We start from the raw sequence: 12512 nt of genomic DNA, 5'->3' as shown, positions 1-12512 counted from the left end.
ATATTTTTATTTAATTTAAAAAGATGAATTTTTGATAAATTTATTTTATGCATAAGAATTTTTAAATGATAAAAGAGGAATTCTCATGACATTCAAAATTCAATCATTCAAATGCAAAAAGAGGAATTTTAAGAATATTCAAAAAATGGATATCTGTATTTAAAAGAGGAATTTTTATGGTATTTTAAGTAAAAAAAGGTTTAAATTAATTTTGATGACAAAAGAGGAATTTTCACCATAATTCCACCTAGAAATTTAGGGTTGATAATTAAATTGGTGGAGAGAATATTCTTAGATATTTTTATGTGGATAAATCACCAAATTGATATTTGGTATGTAGAAAGTACGTGAAGCATGTCAATTTTGCAGAGGTTGACTTATGATGGTTATTTGGCACATCACTGTGCTTATATGGAAAAAGTTGTGCAGGTTGTAGAACCCACATGTTTTGATGAGGCTATTAGAAATGTGTGTTGGGAGAAAGCTATATGGATGAGGAGATGGATGCATTATATGGAAATGAGACTTGGGATTTGGTGCCATTGCCTGAAAGTAAGAAAGCTATTGGTTGTAAGTAGGTGTATAAGGTGAAACATAATAGTGATGGTAGCATAAGCAGGTACAAGGCTAGATTGGTAGCCAAAGGATATGTGCAGACACATGGGATTGATTATGAGGAGACATTTGCCTCAATATGGCAACAACTGTGAGAGTGTGATTATGGGCAACTATAGCTAAAGGCTGTTTTTTACATCATATGGATGTAAAAAATGTTTTCTTGCACGGTGACTTGCAAGAAGAGGTGTATATGGATCAGCCACCAGGTTTTGAGGATACAGGTCACTCAGAGTATATATGTAAGCTTCATAAAGCTTTTTATGGGCTGAAGCAAGCTCCACGAGCATGGCACGACAAGATTACTGAGAGTATCTTGTCACTATTGCATTGACAAGCCCCTCATCTCTCCTAATTACAAACCTCACCATATTACCCTCTCCGTTCAACAGCCCCTCCACCCCCATCACAATCACTCCCTGACCTCCCTTCCCCCACACCTCTAGGAGGAAAGTAAGATCCCCCCACCACCCTCATAGGAGAATTAAGATCCCCCCACCACCCTCATAGGAGAATTAAGAAATTGACCCATCCCTTAACCCTCTCAATTGGAATGACCCCTTGGATCACATGGAGTTTGAGCAGGCCATCAACCTCCTACTTGTCGACAACTCCAAGAAGCCCCCATCAGTAGGGTGAGAGACCACATGGACATCCATGACGTTCGGACCTACTTGGACACCAATCACAGTCGTGGAAGTGCCAGCACCCCCGTCGGCAGCAAAACGAGGAGGTTACCAGTAGTGACCCCCCTCCACTCCTTGTCCCATTAGCTTTGAACTTATGGGCAAGAAACCTACCTGGAATTGGCCTTTTATTCTCAAACCATTCATCTGGGAGAAATATTGCAAGGCACCCCGCCATTTACGGATGGACCCCGCCTACTTGCCCATCCATCAATGTTGGGCTTGGGACCTCATCAAGAAGGACTAGATGGCAAACCCCAAGATCTAATATAGCTTTCCATGGTCTGCTCCACCCATGATGTCGAGGCCACTACGCTTATGAAGATCCATGCCTTCATTTTGACAGATCTGAGCAGGTACATGATCCAACAATTTTGGCCACCATCCACTTCTTCCACCTCATTATCAAACTTCTGGAAGCCTTCCTCGATTGGGACCTTTACTACAAGGGCAGCCAAGGCCTCACCTGATCTAGAAATTGGAGTGAGCCCTTAGCGGCCTCACATTAGGGAGTTAACCCTCATTAGGGTTGGCTAAGTGTTCCAGTCTCTGAATCGACCCTTGCATGGTCTAGGTAGCATGTGGATTTGGTTAACAGCCGTTAAGGAAGGGTGGGGGGTTTGCTAGTATCAAGGGTATATCTTTAAGGTTAAGGTGAGGCCTAAATAAAGATGGAGGTTGGGGGGTGAAGGGGGTGTTGGTGGTGGAGGAGGGGTGGGTATGTGACGGGGTGTAGAGGATTGTGAAGGAAATAGGGAAAGGGTTATGTTTCTCAGTGGTGGTGGGGGTGGAAGAGGTTGAGAGCTGGTGCTAGGTTGGGATGAGTGAGGGGGTGGAGGTTAATGAGGAGGGGAAAAGGGTGTGGGTGGATCACAGGGGGTTGTCAGGAGCAGTGCCGTCATTTTTTCATCATCGTTTGTCATCATCGTCATCTAAGTTTTTGTCGGGGAACTTCGAGTAAAAGAAGGCATAGGTGTTGCCAGCTTCCTAGGGGAGGAGTCAAGGGGGAAGGCCACATGGGAATCATCGAATTGCATGATCCCAGTCACATGGATGACTTGGAGTTGGAGGTGGCATTGATGGCATAGGATGAGGAGGCCCTACGGTGTAGGGTGGGAGCTTATATCTACATAGAGGTTTGTATGCCCAATAAATGGTCTCCCACACCCTAAAGGAAATGGAGGGGGTGGACAATTTTGGAGGAGTATGGGTACGAGTGGAGTCCGCTCGAGAAAATGACAAGGTTGAGAGTTGAGGGGTTTTGTGGTGATTGGGTGCCCGTACTTGATAAGATTCACCCAATTGATGAGGTTAGAGACAGGGTGGATGGGGAGAGTAAAGAGGGTAGCAAGTTCAGAGAAGGACATTTGGGCTTGGAAGAAGAGGGTGATGAGAGGAAGGAGATGGAGTTGAAGGGGAGTTTGGTGAGGACGTAGGAGAGGGTGGCGGGGGAGATGGGGTCGTCAATGAAAATGTCATGTTGGAGGAGGTTAAGGAGGATGGCATGGTGGTGGAGGTCGAGGATTCGGGTGGGGTGGCTAGGCAGGGGATCTCCATTTGCCAAATTCATCGGTGCATCGACTTTGAATTCGACTGCGATGGGACTATAGCCCAGAAGGTGTGTGGGTTGAGGAAGAACGATACAGGCCTCTATGGTTTGTAGTTGCGCATCCTTTTTGTGCAAAGGTACTCTCTGCCACTTCCTTATATTGGTTGAAGGAGAGGCAGATATAGTTGCCTTCATCCTCTGCGCACACAGATCTCTACTGGCATTGGTGGTCTTCTGTTTGGGTGAGGGAAAGAGCTTGGTGAGGTGCACTTCTCAACTTCTTAAGGGCGGCCTCTCAGGGGATTCACTCACAATAAAGGGGGATGTCACCTACATGCATGAACCTCAAGAAAACCCCCTATATATGATGCTCATAAGATGATAATAGCCCCTATTTAATATTATAAGGATACCTTTAAAAATCACTATGTTATCCCCCTTCCTTATATCTATGTTTTTTCTCTAGCATTTGCAAACCCCCTCTCCTTGGATTAAAGTATGTTACTTTGAGCTTTATTGAGTGTATATATAACATATCCTTAATGTTGCTATACCCCTTCCCATCCCCCCCGGCGGTTAGAGAGAGGGTGGATGGGGAGGGTAAAGCAGGTAGCAAGTTTAGAGAAGGACATTTGGGCTTGGAAGAAGAGGGTGATGAGAGGAAGGAGATGGAGTTCAAGGGGAGTTTGGTGAGGATGTAGGAGAGGGTGGCGGGGGAGATGGGGTCGTCGATGAAAATGTCATGTTGGAGGAGGTTAAGGAGGATGGCATGGTGGTGGAGGTTAAGGATTTGGGTGGGGTTTGGTGGGGGGGGTGGCTAGGCAGGGAGCTCCATTTGCCCAATCCATCAGTGCATCGACTTTGAATTCGAGTGCGCGGACTAACCCAGAAGGTGTGTGGGTTGAGGAAGAACAACACAGGCCTCTGTGGTTTGTAGTTGTGCATTCTTTTTGTGCAAGGTACTCTCTACCACTTCCCTATATTGGTTGAAGGAGAGGCAGATATAGTTGCCTTCATCCTCTGCGCGCACAGCTCTCTACTAGCATTGGTGGTCTTTTGTTTGGGCAAGGGAAAGAGCTTGGTGGTGCTGGGGCCAACTTTCCCAAGCCCATTTGTGTATAAACAACTTCAGATAAAATGTTTCCCATTTGTGTATAAACAACTTCAGATAAAATGTTTACTCCGGATCCTCCATCCAACAATACATCTTCAAAAATCCTGCCCTCAAACTGAACTTTGATTACAGGCACAACAAAATCAACATCTGCTGGATCAATGTTGTTTACTGCTAGGAACCCTATTTGATGAACCAATAATTGATTATCCTGATCCTAAAGTTTCCTCAACAACCTCTCCTTAAAAGCTGGCACCAAGCATAATAACTGATCCAATGACAATTGTAAGGGATAGTTGATGAGTACCTCAAACCAATCTTTGTCCTGATTTACCTCAAGCTTAATGTTGTCCTTTTGTTGGTGTTGGTCGGACTGACTTTCTGACTCCGATGCAGGCAGAGCTTGCTTCCTCTGCTCCTTCTGAATCTGCTTTTGTACCTGATCCCTAATTCCTTTCTGCTCCTTCTAATCCATTGGTCCCTTTGCTTTAGATCTAGTGATAGCCATGACTTCAACATCATCAACTTGCATGCATTCATTACAATCACAAACCCACTCTTCCTTATCTTCTTGCTTTTGCTGCTCCTGAGTTGGTTGAATAACACCATCATACTCTTTCTGATCTGAGAGATCAACAAAAGTACATTAGCTTGAGCTGGTTGCTGATTCTGTTGCTGTTGCTGTTGTTGTCCTCCTTGCTAGTTACCCTGATTATACCTTAGCACAGGCATTCCCCGTTCTTCTCTATGCCTAACCCACAGTGGACAATTTAGGCCTACCCAATGATCTAGTACACCACAATACACACAAGGCATAGCACTTGGTGGTCTCCTATCATTATTCTCCTGCTCCCTCCATGGTGGTCTTGGAGGTCTAGGCCTCTGAAATGGTGTTCTGCCCCTAAATGGAGCTACTTGATTTGCCCCTACATCAACTCTACCTCTTCTTGCATCAGGTCTAGGCTGTCCTCTGCTTTTAGGATTGTACCAACACTGAGCTGTGCTATGGCCATACTGCTTCTCCTTTGGTGCTACCACAGAATACCCAAACTTTTTCAACTTACTTACCAAGTCCGCCTCTTTGGGATGCTTAACCTTCTGTTTTTTCTTCTTACTTCTCTCCTTTCTTTTTCTTTTGTCTTCCTCTTCATCACTTTCTGATGATGTATCTGAATCCTCCTCCTTGTCTAAATTTGATGTTGCATCTCACCCTTTTTTAGAATCAGAACTATTATCTCTGTTACTCTTTGCTTTTGTCATACCCAGCCTCTTTTCAACTCTTGCTGTAGATAGCAGCAACAAGATCATTGATTCCTCCAGCAATGTCAATGCTTGCCATAGCATTCTTCAAACTTCGCCTTAATCCTTTCAAGAAATATCCTGCCAACATCTCATTAGTGGGTCTTTCATTGCCCTACAATCTTTCAACTAAATTTCTGAATTTTTGAGCATAGTCTTCCACCAACATATTCTTTTGCTTCTAATGTCCCTGAGTTTTCTCAGAACATCAGTTGGAGTCTTTTCCTTTCTGAACCTCTGCAAAAATGCTGCCTTTAAAAGCATTATAATTAACAAAATGTGGTATGCCATATTGGCTAAACCAGCTCATGGCTTTACCTTCTAATGTGGCTGCAAACTGTTGAAGTTTAATTGGATCATTGTATAAAGCCTGATAACCGCTTGCTTGCCATCTAGTTTCAAACTGGGCTACATGGTAATCTGCATCTTCCTTGGGCCCTCCTCTGAATTTAGCAGCTTTGACCGTGGGGTTGAGAGGTGGTTGAGCCATGAGGCTCGACTGTGGTGGTCTCCTAGGTCTTTGCCCTGGTAGCCCCCTGTAGTGGGTCAAACTGGAAACTTCTTCATACTCTTGCAGATCTTCCAAGAGTAAAGCCCCTAACAGTTGCCTTACTTGCCTTCCCCCTGCTGCTCCAGAATTCTCCCCCCGTTGGTCTACTGCTTGATTTTTAGAGAGTGGACTCTCCTGACCATCCTGGGCATCTTGATCATAATGAAATGGATCAATATTGCCGCCTGGGCTTGTGCCCTTGTATAATAAACTCTGGCTACTCTTCTCTCCCTCTCTGACATGCATCCTCATAGTGGCATTCATCGCCTTTGTCCAAATAGGATAAACACAGCAGGATCGCCAACAATTGTGTTGGGGTTACAAACAATATTACAAGCAGACACAATTGCTCAGTAAAAGATGACTTCAGCCAATCACTATGAGATTAGTGGATTGTGTTGGCAGATTGCTACTGTGTCAGTGGATCAAGTTAAGGGATTATAAATTAAAAATCTAAAAAATTAAAATTCCCATGGAGGATTGTTTAGATAGAGAAATTCAGTCTGATGGACCATTATTGTGTTAAAGATATGAATGAGATAATTCTGAATGAATTGTTAACTAATAATATGTTCTATATGAGTAACTTTATCCCTTGACTCTGTGGGGAGCCGAGAACCCCGGAATCAGTTGAATCAAAAATCGGATTGAATCTTAAATAAAGAGACTTAACAAGAATTTTCGTATTGATAGGAACATGGATCGAGGTCGTCTCATGATAGAAATGTTAACCCCCAACTCGATGAAGAAGAGCTCGACCTGGATATTCGTAAAACTCTTCATAGTTCGCAGCCTGGACCTTTTAAGGGTGAAGGGAAAAACTTGGGCGAGGTTGTGGAGAAGTGGATCGAATCAATGGAAGAATAGTTCGATGTCACCGGGTACAAAAATGGCTCTTGCAAGGCTGAAGATAGTGGAGACAACTAGAGTGGCATGGAGAAACCATTGCGAGACAAATCGTCTCGACCAAAATACCCAAACCTAGACCGATCTCAAGGCTTACCTCAGAAAGAGGTTTTGTCCCCCAGGCTTTCTTGAAACTAAGATGAATGAGTTCTTGGAACTAAAGCAGGAAAACTGGACAATTGAAGAGTACCATCAGGCTTTTGCCCTTCTCCTTAAATATTCCCCTCAGTTGGATGAAGAGCAGCTGATGGCCAGGTTCATTCGGGAAATGAACGAGCCATTGGATACTTTAGTCAAGAATGCCAAACCTATTTCCATGGCTGAAGCAATTCAGATGGCGAAGGATTTCGCCAAAGCCTTTTTGATGTCAAAGTCCCGCCAAAGCCAGCACCTTCACCTTTCAAAAGGTTTTTATTCCCAGAAGGTGATTCCAACCTTCCTCCACCGAAGAGATATCAGGGCCAAACCCAGGATATGGGAAGTTCCAAAATAGAAGAAATGTCCTTTTTCCGAAACTCAATCCCTTGGAATTCAACTTCAGAAGTTCCACCCTTGAACAAGACAGTGAAATGCTATAACTGTCAAGGATTTGGACATCGCAGTATGGATTGCCTAACTCCTTTTGGATCAAGGTTTTCAGGGCAAGAAAATCAGGGATCAAGATTCCAGACTCCAGCCCCTTCCGTCCAGAGTAATCAGGATTCTATTCGCCAAAATCAAGGAAATCCCAGAGGTAGACCCTCTATCCAACCTGCAGTTCCAACCCAAAGTAATGCCAGACCTCCACCTCAGAATAGGGAAGTCAAAGAGAGTTGTTCCCAAATCGGCCGTCCACTTCCAAGGCAGTAATGCTGGAAGTGATTGAAGAAGAAGAAGAAGAAGATGAAAGAGATCATACTCCACCTGCGAGATGAGGACATCTCGCGTTTTTTAAGTGGGGTAGAATGTAAGATTCCTCCCCAGCCTCTTGGGATATCCAGTATCTTCCCTTGTAGTCAAATCCCTCTTCAGAAATATAAAAGATCTTGTTTCTACCAGTTTTGGCCTAGAGAGAGAAAATATTCTAGAAAGAGAATATTCAGATTTTAAATATTTTTGGATAGAAAAATATCTCATCTTATTAAAATAAGTTCCCTTGAAACAGAAGTTCAAAAATATTTTCAGAAGGTGCATTAGAAATGAAGTATAATCTGTTCAAGAGGCATTATCTTGGGGATGAAGATTTTTTCGAAATTTTAAATTAAAGTTCCTATGGACCAATAAGATTCATCCAAATGTAGGGAGGAGATAAATGAAGAAATAAAAGAAAAATCTCCCAAAAATGAGTAAATACTCACATAAGATGAAGAGTTGATTAAGGACAAGGTTAATAGTTAAAAAAGGGAGATATTTAGAAGTAATGATGCAATTTTAACACCTCTGCATGGGAGAATTTCCCTCATGAAGAGGGCGTCTATTTCACATGCTTGAATGAGTTTTAAACTCGTAAATAATGAGATATTTTCATCTCTCCTCTCTCCTGTTTCAACTGGATCCAAAAGGTGAGCAAAACTGACCTAAAAATGGTCAAAAATTGACCAAACTGATCTGGAAAATTCTAGAATCAGTTTGCTTGGTTAAAGGCTCACTTTTTCCTATAAATAGAAGGCCTCCCTTTTGTTGAAACTCAATAGTGTTTTTGCACTGTTACCCTGCCTCTCCCAAGTGTCAAAAACAATGAATTTTACTCATAATTCATTAGTTTTTGCCTTCCCTCTTCCAAAAGATTGGTGGCCACTCTTGTTTCAAACAAGAGTTGAACCCTCAAAACCACCAAGCCAAAGGAAAGCTCTCAAATTCATTAGTACGTTGGTGATTCTTCTCTTTTCCATTTATTTTATGGTTTTTATGGTTTTTAATGCTTTTTGTCTTCTCTAAAATTGCAAGTGATGTTATGCCTCATTGCAAAAGGCATTCCCCTCTCTTCTCTAGTAAATCCAACCATTCTCTATCCTAGGTGAATGATTAATGATTAAAGTCAAGTTTTTTATAATGTTTGTCTTAAATAAGTAGAAAAATGTTTACTTTAGAATAATTTCAATACTCTTGGTGCACTTTCAATTAATTTTAGAGACTTAAAATTTGAAAAATGGTCAGCCATACAAAGGAGGTTATGGCAAAATTTTTGAAAATTAGTGAAATAAATTTCATCTTTTATTATTCTAAAAGAGTAATCCTTATGGTTTCTATATTCTAAAGTATTATTTTCATGCATAGAAGATGCATTTTGATTATTTGTATAAAAGAAAATTAGTATTATTATAAAAGTAATACTTTCATTATATTTGATTTTTATGCATAAACGTATGCATAAAAGATTTTTTTTAATTATAAAAGTGTTACTTTTATGATATTTGATTTTCATGCATAGAGGTATGCATAAAAGATTAGTATTTTATTGTAAAAGTGTTACTTTTATCATATTTGATTTTCATGCATAGAGGTATGCACATAAAAGATTATTATTTTATTGTAAAAGTGTTACTTTTATCATATTTAATTTTCATGCATAGAGGTATGCATAAAAGATTATTATTTTATTGTAAAAGTGTTAACTTTTATCATATTTGATTTTTATGCATAAATGGGTGCATAAAAGATATTTTTATATTAAAAGTGTGATTTTCATCATAAATGATTTTATGCTTAAATTAGATGCATAAGAGAAATTCTATTCTAAAAGTGTAATTCTTACTAAATTGGATTTATGAATGGAAAGATGCATAAAGAATTTATTATAATCCAAAAGTGTTATTCTCATCAATTTTAATTTTATGCATAGAAAGATGCATAAAGAAATCTATTTTTAGTTCAAAAGAGTTATTTTCATCAATTTTGATTTTATGCATAGGAAGATGCATAAAAGATTGATTTTTAATTGAAAAATGTCATTCTCATTTAAAATGAATTTATGTATAGGAAGATGCATAAAAGATTGATTTTTATTTCGAAAGTGTTAGTCTCCTTAAAATGGAATTTATGCATAAATAGATGCGTAAAGAAATCTTATATCAAAAATAAGTATTCTCTTGTATTCTATAAATAGATATGAGGATATGAAACGAATCAAATAGATGAAAATAAACGAGGAATAGATGGAGATGTAAGTATGTGAGAGAAATGATGTAGATGTGGAATGTGGATAAGGATGTATGGATGTGAATGTGAATGTGGATATGGATGTATGGATGTGAATGTGAATGTGGATGTATGTGAATATGAATGTGGATGTGTGAATGGGGATATGGATGTAGATATGGAATGTGGATGTGGATGTATGTAAGGATGTGGAATGTGGATATGGAATGTGGATGTGGATGTATGTAAGGATGTGGAATGTGGATGTATGGATGTGAATGTGAATGTGGATGTATGAATTGGAATGTGGATATGGATGTATGAATGTGGAATGTGGATATGGATGTATGGATGTGAATGTGAATGTGGATATGGATGTATGGATGTGAATGTGAATGTTCATGTGGATGTATGAATTGGAATGTGGATATGGATGTATGAATGTGGAATGTGGATATGGATGTATGGATGTGAATGTGAATTGGATATGGATGTGAATGTGAATGTGGATGTATGAATTGGAATGTAGATATGGATGTATGAATGTGGAATGTGGGTATGGATGTATGGATGTGGATGTGGATGTGGATGTATGAATGTGGATGTGGATGTGGATGTATGAATGTGGATGTGAAAACGGATGTATGGATGTAGATGTGACTGTGGATGTACGAATGTGGATGTGTGTGTGGAATAAGGAATGCAAATATGAATGTGAATGGATATGAAGTCGATATGAGTGAATGGATGAGATGAGATGTCATGTGAATCAGAATGTGAATAAATAATATAAGATCTGAACGAATGAGATATAATGAGAAATGGATGTGATGAGACGTAATGTAAATTAAGAAAGACAGGAATGGATGTTATGTGAAGTGAGTGAATCTGATGTGATGGGATGGAAAATAATGTATCTGGTCAAGAAGGGATACACATAGGATTTTGAATTGGATTAAGTAATATGGATTGATGTGGAACAATCTGGAAAGATGTGAGTTCATTATAGAAACTATATTTGTGAACTGTTTGTAAATGACTGTTTTATGTCAAGAATGTTGGGGAAGCATTTTGACTATCTTGAGAATGTGGTCGTGAAGACCTACCTGATAAAGTTGCAACTGCTGAGACGGAGAGTCAATGGAGGATGTCTTGCGTAGCAAGGTCGGCCGAGGTCTTGACCAGCCTCGGTTTGATTTAAATGGTGAGCTTCCGGTACGGTGGATGAGGGACCAAGGAAGCGGCCTATGAGTGAACCGCTAGGTGACCTGCGAAGGATCCTAGAGGGTGCTGACCATATGGTGCTCGGGCTCTGGGTCGCCAAAGATACCCACACGTGCATTGTGGAAGATATTGGAGCAAGGAGTAAGAGTAGTTTTCTGAAACCGGGCATGGATCTGGTTGATTGACCTTGCTGGTCCTCAACGGATGAGTCCATGGCTCTTTTATATGGATCTGTTGGTTGACAGAGATTCCATCTTGATTTTTATAAGTGATTATATTATCGGGTACTATGGTCTAGGAACTATTGAAAAGGCCCCTGTGTAGACAGGTGGTGAGCGTTTTGGTTGCCAATGATGCCATAGATACTCCAATGAAGGAATGATTGGAAATAAGGACTCAACCAAAGATTTTGAGGATTGTGATCGTGACACATTGGTTTCATTAAAGGATTGTTTTAAAGATAGCTGATGCTGAGAAAAAGGTAATTTCATATTGGGTGTGTAAGTGGTGTGACTAGTTTATGTTTACATGAACATCCGGCTAGGGGGCCTGGGAACTCTTTTCCCTTGTACCCGGGACAAAACCTAACCAAATTCTAAATTGGATCCCATCACTACAGTGGTTGGGTGGTTGGCTAACCCATGGGACTGGATGGGGTTAGGCTGGACTGATGGATCCATAAATCGAGACTCAATTTCTGTTTAGTTCGATAGATAAAGTAAATCCCGGATAAAAATTGTTATATGGAAAAAGGATCAATGGCTGTGCCTCTCAACGAGGAAAAAAGCGTTGGTCTCTATGATCCAAGTGCAATTTGTCCCTTGATCTGACTATGGAACTTAGGACTTCGGTCAGATGAGTTCAGTTAAGGCTTTTGACTACGTTAAGAAAAAGTTATCCTGGTGGAATCGCCCATGCTTTCCGGGCAAGAGAAGTTTTTTCGAGTTCGGTTTGGAAGAATCGAGGAATTAGTCACCTGTCAGGATATCCGTGGTGGGCGAGGCCACGAGTGTGGGACCTTGCCTCACGCAAGTTATGCTACTTCCGCTGCTAGCACCCCGAATCCGTTGCGCGGTGGGGATAGGGATCTCACAGCTGGTATCAAAGCTATTTGGCTAATGAGGATCAACCAAGAAGCCAAATATGTCAAAAATTTATCAAGAAGCACTAAAAGGTTGTAATTGTGTGATAAAAAAAACTCATATAATTTGATATTCAAACTGAAATTCGTAATTGGTAATTCGGTCTTCAGATGGAAGTACCACAATTGTATGGAATCCCTGACTTGCTTGAGGCCTAGACATGATGGTATTTACCTTATAGTTCCAGTAACCATGACTACCCGTATATACCGAGGGTATAACTGTAGCTCTTTAGTGGCAGTATATACGAGTAAATCTAAGACTTGAAATTATAAGCATTAATACTATCTAGATGATGAATTTGAATGTG

This window comes from Cibotium barometz, chromosome 40, assembly GCF_041138505.1.
Source record: "Cibotium barometz isolate CiBa-2024 chromosome 40, ASM4113850v1, whole genome shotgun sequence".
Taxonomy (NCBI): Eukaryota; Viridiplantae; Streptophyta; class Polypodiopsida; order Cyatheales; family Cibotiaceae; genus Cibotium; species Cibotium barometz.
Note: the sequence above shows the minus strand (reverse complement) of the source record.